This window comes from Sus scrofa, chromosome 8, assembly GCF_054392235.1.
Source record: "Sus scrofa isolate SSC_HxYL_T2T_F1_AM1 chromosome 8, Sscrofa_HxYL_maternal_Yorkshire_Landrace_v2.0, whole genome shotgun sequence".
Classification (NCBI taxonomy): Eukaryota; Metazoa; Chordata; class Mammalia; order Artiodactyla; family Suidae; genus Sus; species Sus scrofa.
The window spans coordinates 80,934,296-80,950,558 of record NC_139390.1 but is presented as its reverse complement, the minus strand read 5'-3'; the positions used below and the strand labels follow the sequence as shown (position 1 = coordinate 80,950,558).

At 40.6% G+C, this 16,263-nt stretch overlaps 1 long non-coding RNA gene across 2 annotated transcripts in view; it reads left to right on the top strand.

Moving 5' to 3' along the window:
• LOC146400893 (uncharacterized) overlaps positions 1-16,001 on the top strand; it is a 40,985-nt gene extending 24,984 nt beyond the window's left edge. The window contains exon 4 of one of the 2 annotated variants that reach the window (XR_014813804.1): positions 13,894-16,001. This is a non-coding gene — a long non-coding RNA (uncharacterized LOC146400893). The remainder of the gene's footprint in view (positions 1-13,893) is intronic. The other variant, XR_014813805.1, reaches the window with a different exon arrangement.
• Positions 16,002-16,263: the final 262 nt, after the last annotated feature.

Sequence of the window (16,263 nt, the reverse complement as noted above, 5' to 3'; positions counted from 1 at the left end):
TATGCAAATATAAACACATATTTAGATCATATTGCGTATTGTTTTTGCATCTTTTTAAAAAATTAACATTTGGAGCTTTTTCTCATGGTTAAATACTTTTTAACATTATTTCAAAAGTGCTTCATAGCATTTCATTATCTGCTTATATCATAGCGTGTCTAACCCTCACATTCTTGTTGGACATTTAGATAATTTCTAATAGAGTTTTTTCAAATTCTCTGCCCAAGTAGAATAAAAAGCTTGATGGACAGCTTAAACAGTAGTAAAGTGTAAAGCCACAAAAATATTTCCTAAATTCCAAAATAAAGGTCAAATATAGTTGTAATGACTTTGTTATTTAGCTGGAGAAAAAATGTAATAATTTATTAAGTTCAGTATTGACTCAAAATTAGTTTTTAAATGACTTATTTCTTATAATGAACTTTAAGTCTCAACTTGTCCTTGAGATGCTGGTCTGTTATTTATTTATTTATTTATTTATTTATATTTTTAGGGCCACACCTGCAGCATATGGGAGTTCCCAGGCTAGGGATTGAATCTGAGTTGTAGCTGCCGGCCTACACCACAGCCGCAGCAACTTGGGATCTGAGCCATGTCTGTGACCTACACGATAGCTCACAGCCACTCTGGATCCTTAATCCACTGAGGGAGGCCAGGGATTGAACCCACATCCTCATGGATACTAGTCGGGTTGTTAACTGCTGAGCCACAACGGGAACTCCACTTATCATTTATTTGTTTTTGTTGCTTGGTAATTGGGCCATTTCTTCATATGATTTTAACCAGTACCCATCAAATCTCTGCTATTTACAGTCAGAATTTTGAGTTTCTTTAAATGCTGTGTGATAGACCTATTCACTGCTGTTTATGTCTGTTAAATCAAGCCACAAAGATGAAACAATTTTTATTTTTCTAACTTTGTATAATGAAATTATATTTTTATATTATAATCTCCCATTTATATTTTTAAAGCTACCACTTTGCCTCTTTGAAAATCATTATTTTAAGAAAAGATAACTTTATGTACTTAGAATAGATAAAATAATTTCTGATCAGTAGTTATGTGGCCCATTCTAGGGCATATTATTGTTGGCGTAGATTCATACTGTTATAGGCTGCAAATCCCCTTCGGGGAGATTAAGCCCCAAAGCCTTGGCCACATCTCATCCTAATACCCCTTCCCCACCTCGACCAGCCTGGTAGGGAAGGAATGTCGCCCACACTTCACCCCGCCTCTTACAGAACCTGTTCTCCATGCAAATGAGGCATCCTGCCCAAGACCAATCAGAAGATCAGATACGCCCCCAAACAGCAAACCAAACAGCACTCAGCCCTGCATAGGGGGTGCTGGGGCAGGAGAGATTGGGTCTCCACTTGGGGTCCACTCCTGGGGGTATAAAAACAATTGTAAAATGAGCCAGGCCCTCTTTTAACCTGCGTGCACATGAGCTCTCTCTCTCTGAAAATGTACTTTTGCTTTAATAAATTTATAAAATGTCCGCCGTTCCAATGCTTTGCTATGGTGAGACCAGGACCGTGGAAACTGTGACTCTTAGCAATACCTTTGTTTCTATTCATAACCTAATGTGATCAGGTCAGGGCTCCTTACCAAGATGGTTTCAGAGCTGTTCTGTCTGCACCACAGGAGGGTGGAAAGAGCTGAAAAGGGGAAGAGGACAGCAGAAAGTATTTAGAAAAGATTTGTATATGAACTAAAAAATGGGCTTTCCAGTCTAAGTTCATGGCGTGTTTTTTGTTTGTCTGTTTGTTTTTTTGTCTTTTTGTCTTTTTTTTAGGGTCGCACCAGTGGCACATGGAGGTTCCCAGGCTAGGGGTTGAATTGGAGCTGCAGCTGCTGGCCTACACCACAGCTCTCGGCAACCGTGCATCCATAACCCCCTGAGTGAGGCCAGGGATGGAACCTGTGTCCTCATGGATACTAGTTGGGGTGGTTAACCACTGAGTGGCGAGGGGAACTCCTCATTCAGCACATTTTATATTAAGTGACAGGTTCTAATGCAAATGAATCCTGATGAACGATTTTACAGTTTAGCCTGCACAGAATCTGGAAAGGAGTAAGTATTAGAGGAGTTTCGTGGATGCTAAATTCTAAGTGGAAAACCATACATTTTTTTCCTCTTAACCTAAAGATTATGTGCAGAAAGGCAGTGTAATGGGCAATAGAAGCAGATCCTTGGATGGGTCGTAGGGTACCTGCAGCTGTTTGGTGTCTGGAGATCATTTAGTTTGTCCAAGAAAATTTTCCTTCCTTTAACAAATCCAGATAAACACGTTCATGAGATTTTTGTAACCAAAATTAACAATCAACTTTTATTAAATTTCTGATGTTTGAATCAAATCATTTCCATCCCATCTGCAGTAGTAATGCTCCCAGTCTTGTCAGGCATTTCAACCACGTTACTGAGTTAATCTAGAGAGTCAGGGTTAAAGACTCAAGCCGCTATTCCTAAAAACAGGGAAGGGATGTGATGGCGATCTGGCTGCGACATCTGTCACCCCATTGATCGCCAGGGTTGATTTGCCCGATCCAGCTGGCTAGGCGGGTGTCCCCTTCCTCCCTCACCGATCCATGTGCGTCCTTCCCAAAACTGCGCAGTCGGTCGGAGAGGACGACCACTGCCGAGAGGAGGACCGTTCCTTGGTCAAGGGCACACAAGTAGATGCGCTCCTCTGCTGGAACCTCCAAACAAGCTCTCAAGGTCTATAAAAGTAGGTAAGGGGTTAACTGGTGGCCTAGTGGTTAAAGATCTGGAGTTTTCACTGCTGTGACACAAGTTTGATCCCTGGCCTAAGAACTGCAAGCCAAGGGTGTGGCAAATAAGTAAATGAATAAATAAAAATAAGTTCTGATGAGAGATAGGAATAGATAAATTAGTGCTAATGTCTTCTTTTGTAAGGAAAGACTCCTATCAAATCATTGTAAAAATAACAAACATTTAAAAGTACCAAAAATAGGAGTTCCTGTTGTGGCTCAGTGGTTAATGAATCTGACTAGAAACCATGAGGTTGCCGGTTCTATCCCTGGCCTTGGTCAGTGGGTTAAGGATCTAGCGTTGCTGTGAGCTGTGGTGTAGGCTGGTGGCTATAGCTCCGATTTGATCCCTAGCCTGGGAACCTCCATATGCCATGGGAGTGGCCCGAGAAATGGCAAAAAGACAATAAATAAATAAATAAATAAATAAAAGTATCAAAAATATAAACAGGAAAATGAATGAAGGTAGTACACAATCTTTTCACTCAATGTAGAATCAAAGGATCTTTAAAGACAACTACAGTTTCAAGATTTAAAACTATTATTAATTAACTCATCCTCTCTTTTTTTTCCTTTTTTTTTTTGGTTTTTTTTTTTTTTTAGGGCCACAGCCATGACATATGGAAGTTCCCAGGCTAGGGGTCAAATTGGAGCTACAGCTGCTGGCCTACACCATAGCCACAGCAACATGGGATCTGAGCTGTGTCTGCAACCTACACCACAGCTCAGGACAACACCAGATCCTTAACCCACTGAGTGAGGCCAGGGATCGAACCCATCTCCTCATAGATGCTAGTCGGGTTTGCTAACCGCTAAGCCATGAAGGGAACTCCAGAAAGTAGAAATTTTCAGACAGTATTCTTTGACCATATATAATACAACAGATTGAAAATTAAAAAACCCCCAAACTCTAATGCCTTAGAAATGTACAGAGTGCTTGATCGACAGAGGAGTAGATAAAGAAGATATGGTACATATACACAATGGACTATTACTCAGCCATTAAAAGGAATGAAATACTGGCATTTTTAGCAACATGGATGGACCTAGAAATTACCATGATAAGTGAAGTCAGTCAGACAGTGAGACACCAACATCAAAGGCTATCACTGACATGTGGAATCTGAAAAAAAGACACAATGAACTTTTTTGCAGAATAGATAGTGACTCACAGACTTTGGAAAACTTATGGTTTCCAAAGGAGATATTTCAGGGGTGGGGGGATGCACTGGGGTTGTGGGATGGAAATCCTATAAAAGTAATAAATTCATTGAGTGATGAAAAAATTTAAAAAATGTACAGAGTGCCTGTACATATAATTATTGGGTCAAAGAGGAAATCTTCCATTTTGGACTGTTTAGGAAATAAAGACATTGAGGCTGTAACATATCAAATGCTGTGGTTTGAAGCTAAACCTGTATTCAGGCTTAAATGCCTTAGATTGCCCTCCTTTCACTGCCATTGTCCTTGACGTCCAAAATGGATGCCTTCTTATTAGAAACCAAAACTCAGGGATCATTGGAAATAAATTCGTGAGCATTTACTTTGCTACAGAACTCGACTCATGTTTGAAGAAGCTGGCTTGGAAGACTACAGTGAGGCTCTGCTGCAGGTTTAGGCTATGAAGAAACATGGAGCACAAGCTAAAGCAAATTTAAATGGAGTCAGGAGAACCAAGGTTTCTTTCCAGTGTCAATGAGTGGATTGAAATCTTCTTAATCAATTATGTATGAAAGTATTTACTGTAAAGACCAACCTAGCTACGGTTTACTGGGTAATGAATTTGGGGTTACTTCTGTTTTACGGTGTGTATTTTTTTTTTTAACGCTATAGTTCTCTAACAAGCTTATTCAATTTGAATGTTCTATTTGCCTATGGCAGAACTCACCCCAATTACATTCCCTCTTTCTCATTTCACCTTTAATATTTGACTTAATGTTTAGGCTCTTGGGTGTTCCATGTACAGTTTTCCTCAATAGTTTTTAGAGAGCTATGAATTTAAAAATGTTAATTTGTACCTTGTTCTTAATATACGTTACTTGTTCTTAGCAGTAAAAACAGAAGTAGTATTTATTCCTTTTTTTTTTTTTTTCTGCCTTTTAGGGCCACGCCTGGGACATGTGGAAGTTCCCAAGCTAGGGGTCGAATCCAGAGCCACAGCTGCCGGCCTACACCACAGCCACAGCAACATGGGATCAGGATCTGAGCTGCTTCTGTGACCTACACCACAGCTCACAGCAATGCTGAATCCTTAACCTACTGGGCAAGGCCAGGGATTGAACCTGCATCCTCATGGATTCTAGTTGGTTCTTAACCCACTGAGCCACGAAGGGAACTCCAGTCTATTCTTGCTATAGAGACTCTCATACTAAGTGAAATAAGTCAGAAAGAGAAAGACAAATACCATATGATATCACATATCTGGAATCTACTATATGGCACAAATGAACCTATCTACAGAAAAGAAACAAACTATTGGACTTGGAGAACAGATTTGTGGTTGCCAAGGGGGAGGGGGAGGGAGTGGGATGGGCTGGGAGTCTGGGGTTAGTAGATGCAAACTATTGCATTTGCAGTGGATAAGCAATGAGATCCTGCTGTAGAGCATGGGAACTATCTAGTCACTTGTGACGGAACACGATGGAGGATAAAGTGAGAAAAAGAATGTGTGTGTGTATATATATACACATATATGTATGACTGGGTCACTTTGCTGTACAGAAGAAATTGGCAGAACATTGTAAATCAACTATAATAGAAAAAATAAAAGTCTTTAAAAAATTTCTCAGTATTGACTAGAACAGGGGTCAGTTACTCAGAATTTTTTTTTTACATTTTAAAAAATTCAGTATATAAAGCATGTCCAAATCTATTGTAACCACCCATTAGAAATCGGTCAATTAATCTGATTTAATCCAAAGCATGTTGAGATTTATGTTTTTAAAATGGCTAAATGAAATGAAATGATCAATGTCTCATTAAATTATGGATAATTAATTTGACATTGTCTAGGTATTTTTTTCTGTATCCATATATTTATTCTTGGCAGCATTATTACAAATAGGTCTTACATAAACTTTCTGTTCACATCTTTAACCCTTTTAAGAGACTGTTTAACGCAATAGTCATGTTCCCAGTGCTTCAACCATCTTATTTATTCTGGAGTATTTGTAAGTAGTCTGGTTTATAGTGACTGCTTTCACTTAAGAGTTAAACAGAGATGGGAAAATGAATAGGAAATAACAGTGACAACAGTGACAATAACAATTAACACTGATTGAGGGGCTGATGTTCTAAGTACTTTACCTGTGCTGTCCTTTCTCTCAGGACAACCTTTACAGGTAGGTCTGTTAGGATTTCCATTTTATAAATGAGGTAACACACAGAGAGAGGTTGAATAATTTGTCTGTGGTCAAACAGCACCTGAGAGACAGGACCAGATTCTGCAGCCCCTACAGTGTGGTTCTAGCATCTGCCCTTTTAACCACTAGGTTAAAAGTTTAGTTTCTAGGCAAGAGTTTAGTTTTATCTTACTGCAGAGTGCTAAAAAGATCTAAGACCTTTGTGACTGAATTAGTAAGCCTTGAATAACAGGAAAAGATGATTTATTAAATTTAAGAAGAGAAAATAATACTGCTGTTCATAGTCTTGGATCTATTAAAGCAAATAACTCAAATATCTGTTCAAAACTTGGTTGAGATTCTTTTTTTTTTTTCTTTTTTTAGGGCTTCACCTGTGGCATATGGAGGTTCCCGGGCTAGGGATCCAATTGGAGCTGCAGTTGCCTGCCTGCACCACAGCCACAGCAATGCTGGATCTGAGCTGCGTCTGCCACCTATACCACAGCACATGGCAACGCCAGATCCTTAACCCACTGAGCAAGGTCAGGGATCAAACCTGCATCCTCTGGAGTTCCTGTCGTGGCGCAGTGGTTAATGAATCCAACTAGGAACTATGAGGTTGTGGGTTCGATCCCTGGCCTTGCTCAGTGGGTTAGGGATCCGGAGTTGCCATGAGCTGTGGTGTGGGTTGCAGACGTGGCTCAGACGTGTTGCTGTGGCTCTGGCGTAGGCTGCCAGCTACAGCTCCAATTAGACCCCTAACCTGGGAATCTCCATATGCTGAGGGAGTGGCCCTAGAAAAGGCAAAAAGACAAAAACAAAAACAAAAAAAACCAAACCTGCATCCTCATGGATGCTAGTCAGATTCATTTCCCCTGAGCCACAACGGGAACTCCAGGATTGTTTTCTGTTTAGGAATTTTCTCTTCCTATATATAGAATAGAATGTAAGCTTAACAAGATAGTGTCTACACATTTCATTTTGCCAACTCTTTTAGAGTAGGAATTCTTGGTTTCATTATTTTTACAATCAGTTATTCATTGTATAAGCCCCCCTCCCAATGCCAAGAACTCTTGTATTTTACTTCGTATATCTAGAGTGTGATACGGTCGGGATATAAACTAGAGGCCATTTAGAATTATATAGGAAATTTTAGATACTTGATAAAACCCAGAAACAGGAAGCAGGTGTCAAAGTATAGGTATTTCTCTATTCATAGAAATACGTGCTCTATTAGTTGTCATGTGGCTTAGTTACCATATTTAATTCACTGAATTAGAACTAGTGACTACAGAACTTAAAATGAAAGGTTGTTGGGAAAGCCAACTTTTAATTTCTTATTTGGAAAGTGCTGTTTATTAAAAGATGCTGGAAAGCAGCACCTACGTCCAGTGTTCTTGATGTGCCCATGAACCTCAATTTAGTCACATAATTAAATTATCAAATAGATTCATTAGGTTGGTTTTAGTTAGAGAGATTGACAGGAAACATAATGGGAAAAGTAGACTTGACCTTAATTATTGGCCTTATTAAAATAATCATATCTCATATCTGTACCTGAAGAAATGTTTCGCATCGGAAGCCACTTAGTTTCGTCATAATAGCTCTGTGCAGTAATTAGGAAGCTGATGTGATCTGCATTTTACTAAAAAGGAAAATGAAGCTATAGAGAATTGAACTGACTTAATTAAAGACAAGCTGGGCTTTAGAAGAAGAGGCAGAACTAGTCTTTGACTCCACCCCTTTTTAGTGACCTTCCAAATAACCTCACCTTTCAAAAAAGGTGATTGCTGAATGCTTTAAATGTGCAAATGAGGCATTTTTATTTACATACTCATAAACTATAATCCCATTTCAAAGTTGAGCTATTGATTCATTCTATAATAAAGGATCCAATAACTATATATCATCTATGTTGTAGATATTTTTAGGAGAAACTGAGCTATGGCAGATACACACATATAATTTGAAATCACCTGTCATATGAAGAAAGCAATCAGTATCAAAGAAATAAAAAAGGAAAAATGAAAAAAAAAAAAAACAAGGGAATTTGACAATTGTGATGTTAGCAATTTTTCCAAGCTATGATTACCATGTCAAGTTGTATTCTTCAGATAAAATGAAGTATTACTATTAATTTATGGGGAACTCAGAATGTTATCACCTATTTTTATTTTATTTATATTTATTTATTTTTGAATTTTTGCATTTTCTAGGGCCGCTCCCAAGGCATATGGAGGTTCCCAGGCTAGGGGTCTAATCAGAGCTGTAGCCGCCGGCCTACACCACAGCCACAGCAACGCCAGATCTGACCTGCGTCTGCAACCTACAACACAGCTCACGGCAACGCCAGATCCTTAGCCCACTGAGCGAGGCCAGGGATCGAACCTGCAACCTCATGGTTCCTAGTTGGATTTGTTAACCACTGAGCCACGAGGAGAACTCCATCACCTATTTTTAATAAGATGTTTTATTTTTGTGGACATGTATGACATAGGAAGATATATGAGTAAATTTCTTCTAGTAATCATGCAAACTGGAGCTATTTATATGGTGTAGAAAAAAATCTTTTATGCTATGAAACACAGATTTATGCCTTATTTCGAGCTAGGCTTTTGTTAATTTCTACTCTTTGTTATTAGGGTTCTTGAGAAGTGGTCCTAGGGCTTTTAGCACATCATAAACAGTGGAAGGCAGTGGAAACTTTTTGACAAGAAACTGCACTAGCAGGGCCCGGAATGGGTAAATATGCATATTTTTACAGTTACAGTTTCAAGAATCCCTCACTTTATTATCACTCCCTCAATTATAATAGTCACTAGTTACTCCTTAGGAATTTGGCAGTGGGTGCTAAGCTATATGGGGTGTAATGTGCCTTACTCTCTTGGCTTTGAGCATTTTAATGCCTTTAAACATTCACACATTTACCCCTTCTCATAATATTTATTTCAAATTTATCAAAATTTTAGAAACCGGGGAGTTTCTGCTGTGACACGGTAGGTTAAGGATCCAGCATTGCCACAGCTTGACATAGGTTGTAGCTGCACCTGGGATTCGATGCCGGGCCCGGGAACTTCCATGTGCTACAGATGTGGCTGAACAAGAAAAAAAAAAAAAAATAGAATTAAGTATACATTTTTCTTCTTCTTTTTTCTTGTCTTTTTAGGGCCGAACTCGCAGCATATGGAAGTTCCCAGGTCAAATTGCATCTGCAGCTGCCAGCCTACATCACAGCCACAGCAATACCAGATCTGAGCCACGTCTGCAACCTATGCCACAGCTTGCAGCAATGCTGGATCCTTAACTCACTGAGGGAGGCCAGGGATTGAACAAGCAACCTCATGAGTACTAGTCAGGTTCTTAACCCTCTGAGCCACAATGGGAACTCCCAACGTTAAGTATATATTTTTCCTTTGTGTGTATGCCAAATGATGGAAATGGGGAGGTATTGGCCAGTGTGCATTGATTCACTTCTAAGTTGAATAAGCTCTGGGGAATCTAATGTGACTAGATGATGCTGATGTATTCTATACTTGAAAGTTGCTATGAAAGTAGAGCTTTAAATTTCTCACCATAACAAGAAAATGACAATTATGTGAGGCAAAGGATCTATTAACTCATCTTATTGTGGTAAACATTTTGCAATATATACATGTATCTAATCATTGCATTGTACACCTTAAATTTATATGGAGCTATATATCAATAAAGCCACAAAAGAATGAAGTTAAAATCAGAACCACGTTCTGGAAAGAGCAGAAGCATATTCACCATAAAGCTAATGAAACTTGGCCCGACTGTGGTGCTCCCATAGTCAGATGTTATTGTGAATTTTCTAAAAGTAAGATGTTTTGGAGTTTCCTGGTGGCACAGTGGGTTAAGGATCTGGCGTTGTCACTGCGGTAGTGTGGGTTGCTGCTGTGGTGTGGATCCAGTCCCTGGCTTGGGAACTTCCCCATGTGACAGGCAATGCCAAGATAAATAGATAAAATAAGATGTTTTATCTGCCAGACTATTATTATCACTTTCTACTTTTCAACTTTTCCAAGCTTCTCCTTGGGCTCTTCTGTGGCTCCCCCAGGCTGCTCTGTGTAAGTGCTTGTCAGCCTTCTTGGTGTGGGCTGAGCTGCCACGGCCAAGTCCTGCCCCAGCAACACTAAGTCATCTCATTTCATGGTATTGACTGTGGGGCCAGAAGTTTGGTTTCTATCTGATGATCTTTAGCTCCTCACACCAGAAATGGATGGGTAGCAGAGGAGAAACAGGTCTGAAAGGCATACAGTCAGAAGCCAGCCCACTTGGGGAAAATTCTTCCAATCATTAGGTGCATAAAATTCATCAGGCGTGTAGGCAGAATTCAGTTCTCACTGTCACCTAGTTAAAACTGGAGGTTCTCCCCTCTCAGAAAAGTAATTGACAGAGAAACATCTCTTATTATAGTAACCCCCCAAAGGGACATTATTTTTAATATATTTCTATATGTGATCAGTGATACTGTTCTATCAAGAAATCATCAATTTTCAGACCATGGAGTTCCCATTATGGCTCAGTGGAAACAAATCTGACTAGAATCCATGAGGACACAGGTTTGATCCCTGGCTTCGCTCAGTGGGTTAAGGATCTGGCATTGCCCTGAGCTGTGGTGTACCTCACAGATGAGGCTTGGATCCTGTGTTGCTATGGCTTGTGGAATAGGCCAACAGCTATAGCTCTGATTCGACCCCTGGCCTGGGAACCTCCATATGCTGCGGGTGTGGCCATAAAAAGCAAAAAAAAAAAAAAAAAAATTTAGACCACATCAAAAACAGTAGTTCATTGAGAAAAATAAATTTAGAGTAGAAACCAGTTAATCAGGAGTAATGGGTATTAGGAGTTCCCACTGTGGCAAAGTGGGTTAAGAAGCTGACAGCAGCTTGGGTCACTGTGGAGGTGCAGTTTTGATTCCTCAGCCCAGCACAGTGGGTTAAAGGATTGGGCATGGCCACAGCTACAGCATAGGTTGCAGCTGTGGTTCGGATTGAGTCCCTGGCCTGGGAACTTCCGTATATCACAGGTGCAGGCAACAACAACAAAAAAAAAAAGTAAAAAAAAAAAAAATTTTTAAGCATAATGAATCATATGAACACATTGGAAAAAGATTTAATTTCCTCACATGTTGCTCTGACAATAAACACTGACACAGTAAAAGAGCATAAAGCTCACAATGTCCCACAAAATGAGCCATTGATGACAAGCTGGTTGAATGTTGTCATAAAGCGTTTAAGATTAACTTGCATAAGACCTTCAAAATGCCCTGAGATCTTATAACTCAGGAGTGAAAGAAAATTCTCTCCCAAACTTAAACTTCTGGAACATAAAAGAGTTCTGAAGCGGAATGTTTTTTTCAAAACTATTGATAATCAAGAATACATTTCAATCTGCTGTGGAAGAAATGACTGAAAACCTTTTTGTCCTCATAGAAATTTATATTTAAAAATGAGTTGCATTTGGGGAGTTTCTGTTGTGGCTTAGGGGAAACGAATCCGACTAGTATCCATGAGGATGCGGGTTCGATCCCTGGCCTCACTCAGTGGGTTGAGGATCGGGTGTTGCCGTGAGCTGTAGTGTAGGTCGCAGATGAAGCTCAGATCCTGAGTTGCTGTGGCTGTGGTGTAGGCTGGCGGCTACAGCTCCAATTCAACTCCTAGATTGGAAACTTCCATATGTGTGGGTGTAACACTAAAAAAGCAAAACAAAACAAAAAAATTATTTGCATTTGAAGAGATGATTAGAGTATTCTGCACAGAAATGTCAGAAAGGGTATTGGAGAAGATACTAGTCAATATGTTAATAAAAATGTTTTTTCTATATTCTGTGATATCAGTGGTATTTGTCAGCTTTATGAAAGTTTATAATTTGTTGTGATTTGTTTTCTCATTTACTTTCATATCTAATTTCATACTTTTGTTGTTGTCTTTTTAGGGCCACACCTGACGCATATGGAAGGTCCCAGGCTAGGGGTCAATGCTGGATCCTTAACCTACTGAGCAGGCCCAGGGATCTAACCTGCATCCTCATGGATACTAGCCGGGTTCATTACCACCAAGCCATAGTGGGAACTCCATGACTTTATACTTTTAATTTTGTATTATTTTTCTTGAAGTTTCTGCAAACTGTGTTAGCTTCAGTCCTCACAAAACCTGGATCTGCTCCACTTCTAATGAATGATTCTGCTACTGGGTTTTTAATGTTTAAAAAAAGTTATAGGGGAGTTCCCATCGTGGCGCAGTGGTTAACGAATCTGACTAGGAACCATGAGGTTGTGGGTTCGGTCCCTGCCCTTGCTCAGTGGGTTAACGATCCGGCGTTGCCGTGAGCTGTGGTATAGGTTGCAGACGCGGCTCGGATCCTGCGTTGCTGTGGCTCTGGCGTAGGCCAGTGACTACAGCTCCGATTGGACCCCTAGCCTGGGAACCTCCATATGCCGCAGGAGTGGCCCAAAAAAATAGCAAAAAGACAAAAAAAAATTAAAAAAAAAAGTTATAAAACTTTTTAAAGCCCCAGTTCCTGCTTTTCTTTGAGAACAATAGCGAATAATGAATAATGCCTGCCCAGATACCCTATAAGGTATCTCGAAGAAAGACAGGAGCTCCCGTTGTGGCTCAGTGGAAATGAATCTGATGAGCATCCACGCCTAGCCTTGCTGAGTGCGTTAAGGATCCTGTGTGGCTGTGGCTGTGGTAGGCTGGCAGCTACAGCTCTGATTCGACCCCCAGCCTGGGAACTTCCATATGCTGCAGGCACAGCCCTAAAAAAAAAATAATAATAATCAAAGAAAGACAAAGGGAGAAGGGGACGGGGGTTGGGAGTGAAGGAGATTGAGAGAGCTAGAGAAAAGGGAGGAGAGAAAGAGGGAGAAGGAGGAGGAGAAGGGGAATCTGTGACAGTATGTTTTAGGGTGTGAAACAGCATATGTGAGCAGAATACAGTGGTCTCAGTGAAATCTCATAGCACATGGCCTCTCTCTTCTTAGTATATTGTTTATAATTTTCTTTTTGGGGATTGATGATTTGGGATTGCCATTTTCAACAGACTGACTCTCCCTTTACAGTAACCATTAATCTTCCGGCTGGAGAAAAATCAAGTCCCCAATTTGATGAAGTCCATGTTTTGTTTTGTTTTGTTTTGTTTTGTTTCAGTTTCTGATGCAACTAAAGACAATCTCTAAGTGATACTGAACTTGGGAAGGAGTTTAAGAATTCTGGGTACTCCTTATTTTAGGCCAGATTTTTCTTACTCTTTCCTCTAAGGGAGCATTCACAGAACCTCGTCTGCTCTCTGAGGTACAAAATTGTACATCACTGTCATAAGGAGAGTGACTGGCTTTCTGCTTCCAGAATCTGTGGGTTTGCAGCTCAATGCTCTAGTTCCTTCAGTAATCCAGTTCCACATTTTAGGTGCAGCAGGCCTTTTCCAGAAGCCAAATGCTATAGAGGTCAGGGTTCTGGATCTGAAGCAGACCTCCAGCTAGTTTAAGCAGAAGGAGATTTATTGTTACTTAGTGGTCTCAGGAGCACTAACTTTGAGTACTCCTCGGTCAACCTACACTCGCAGACACCCGTGCACGCATACGTAGTGATGCTGGGGAGCCCATACTGCATCAGGCAGGTGGAACTGTTTGCCAGTGTCCCCCTTAGTTGTCTGGGAAGAACACATGACTCCATCACCTTGATCCCCAGAAGATACAGATGCCCTGCACACAGTGCTCACCTCTCCCCCACCCCCTTTTTTTTTTTTTAGTGGCTGTCTTGCGGCATCTGCAATTCCCGGGTCAGCGATCAGCTGCAAGCTGCAGTTGTCACCTGTGCCACAGCAACAGCAATGCCAGATTCTGTAATCCACTGTGCCAGGCCAGGGATTGAAGCTGTGTCCTGGGCTGCAGAGATGCCTCCGTTCCCATTGTGCCACTGAGGGAACACTTCACTGCTTATTTCTCATTCAAGTCCTGGTTAGACACCTCTGCTTGCTGGAAGCTTAGACCACATGCCTGCACCCCAGTTGCAAGAACACTGAAAAATGTTGGAGTTCCCATGAGTGAGAGAGAGCCAGCCTGCGGAATCTTCCAGCATTTCCTGCTTCCTTATGAATTCATGGTAAGACTTTCAGCAAGATGCTTAGCCTCCCTAACTAATCCATTTTCCTAATACCTAGTGGGAGGAATTTGGACTCCGTGAATTCCAAGAGCCCTACAGTGATACGAATCTGTTTCTGTGCTTTAGAATTCTGGCTTCTGGGGATGCAGTCCTTTGTGAACCTTCATTGTGGGAAGGAAGGGCTCAACTGAGGCAGACTTTAGGCGTTTCAGGCTTCATCTGACCTCTCCCTGTCTCCCCGCTCTGCTTTCTGTGCATTGGTGGTAAAAACTGGCTTCTCTGTGAAACTGGAGAAGCAGCCCCTGATGGCACCAAGCCCCACACCCACGCAGCTCTGAGACGGTAGAGGAAAGGAGGCTTCTTCCCAGGATGCATTTCTAAGGTCTGGAAAGACTCATCAGCCAAGTGTGGTTTGTGTGCCTGCTCTTGTGGCCAGAGGAGAGGGGCTGTAACAGGAGAGGGGCCGTAGCCATAGAGGGGGTGTCACACAGGCATGGCCACCTGACAGTTATTTTTGTTTGTTTGTGTTTTTGTCTTTTTAGTGCTGCACCCGTGGTATATGGAGGTTCCCAGGCTAGGGATCCACTTGGAGCTGTAGCTGCCAGCCTACACCATCGCCACAGCCATGCCAGATCTGAGCTACATCTGTGACCTACACCACAGCTCATGGCAACGCCAGATCCTTAACCCATGGAGCGAGGCCAGGGATCAAACTCGCGTCCTCATGGAAACTAGTCAGATTCTGTTTCCACTGAGCCATGATGGGAACTCCGAAAGTTGTTTTCAAGCTGTCAGCCATCCCTATCTGTGACCAGTGCAGACGCTAAGATCCAGTGTGCCACAGTATGTGACGTGGGCTTTATTCATTTGTCTTCAGGATTTTATTTATGTGAATCGCAATAAGTTGTGTGGGGTAAGATAAGAGATACACATACCATATATGACAGAGCACCTACATTCAGGGAGCTTACAATTTAATTATAGCTGTCGAAGCAAATAGAGGCATAGAAGTCCTAACTATAAACAAACAATATAACAGTTTTAGGGAAAGATCTGAAGTCCTAAAGCCGATGGATATGGAATGTGAGGGATGTATTGATTGAACAGTTTTTGACAGGCATTTTGCCCCAAATCATATGTTCTCAAGCCAGAACAGTTTTGGCTTGAAGCATCATTAGTAACATGTAAAATGGGCATTTTTTTCATGAATTTTTGGCCTTGATCTTTTTTCTTGGATGTTGACTGCATTGTTATATACACAGCATTTTCCTTTGTAAAGTTACGTTGTTGTGCTGAAATGTATTTTCCTTTAGCTGTGAATAGGACAGTATGGTCCTTTGATCTTGTACTTTATGAACATAGCTTGTATAACCTGAAAAAAAAATCTATTTTCTTCTTGGAATCAAGGAAGAGGTGACCCGCCCTCAAATTGATCTGGAATGCAGACAGCAGTTTGTATCTTAAGGTGTATTGTGAGGCAATCAGATTGTTGAAATTGTGTAAAAATTTTTGGCCGATCAATGTGTTGGCCTTTGGTTCATCAAACAAAAGAACTTCTTGGTTTTGTAATCTGAATCACATGCATATTAAGTAGAGAAAACTAATTGCAGTAAATCCTGGTAATAATCCGATGTTTCAATAATGTCACATTGTTATTTCTGAATTTTTGTGTTATACTGTTACATAAGGGTCTCATTTTAGAATTATTTTCATCTTCTTGGTCTCTGCTTCTCTGTTGATTAAATTAGATGGACTTAATTGGGTCGTATTGAATTCAGTTGTGAACTTAAATGTCATGTCAAAACTTCTGAATGCATTTTATACCCTTTTCCTTATCTATAATCCATTATAGATATAGTTAGGGGTTTATACATATTTTGTTTAATTATTTTTCTTTGAATTTCTATTATAATAGACAATGACCTATTTATTTATTTTTGGCCACACCCATGGCATGCAGAAGTACCTGCACCAGGGACTGAACCCAAGCCACAGCAGTGACAATGCCGGATCTGTA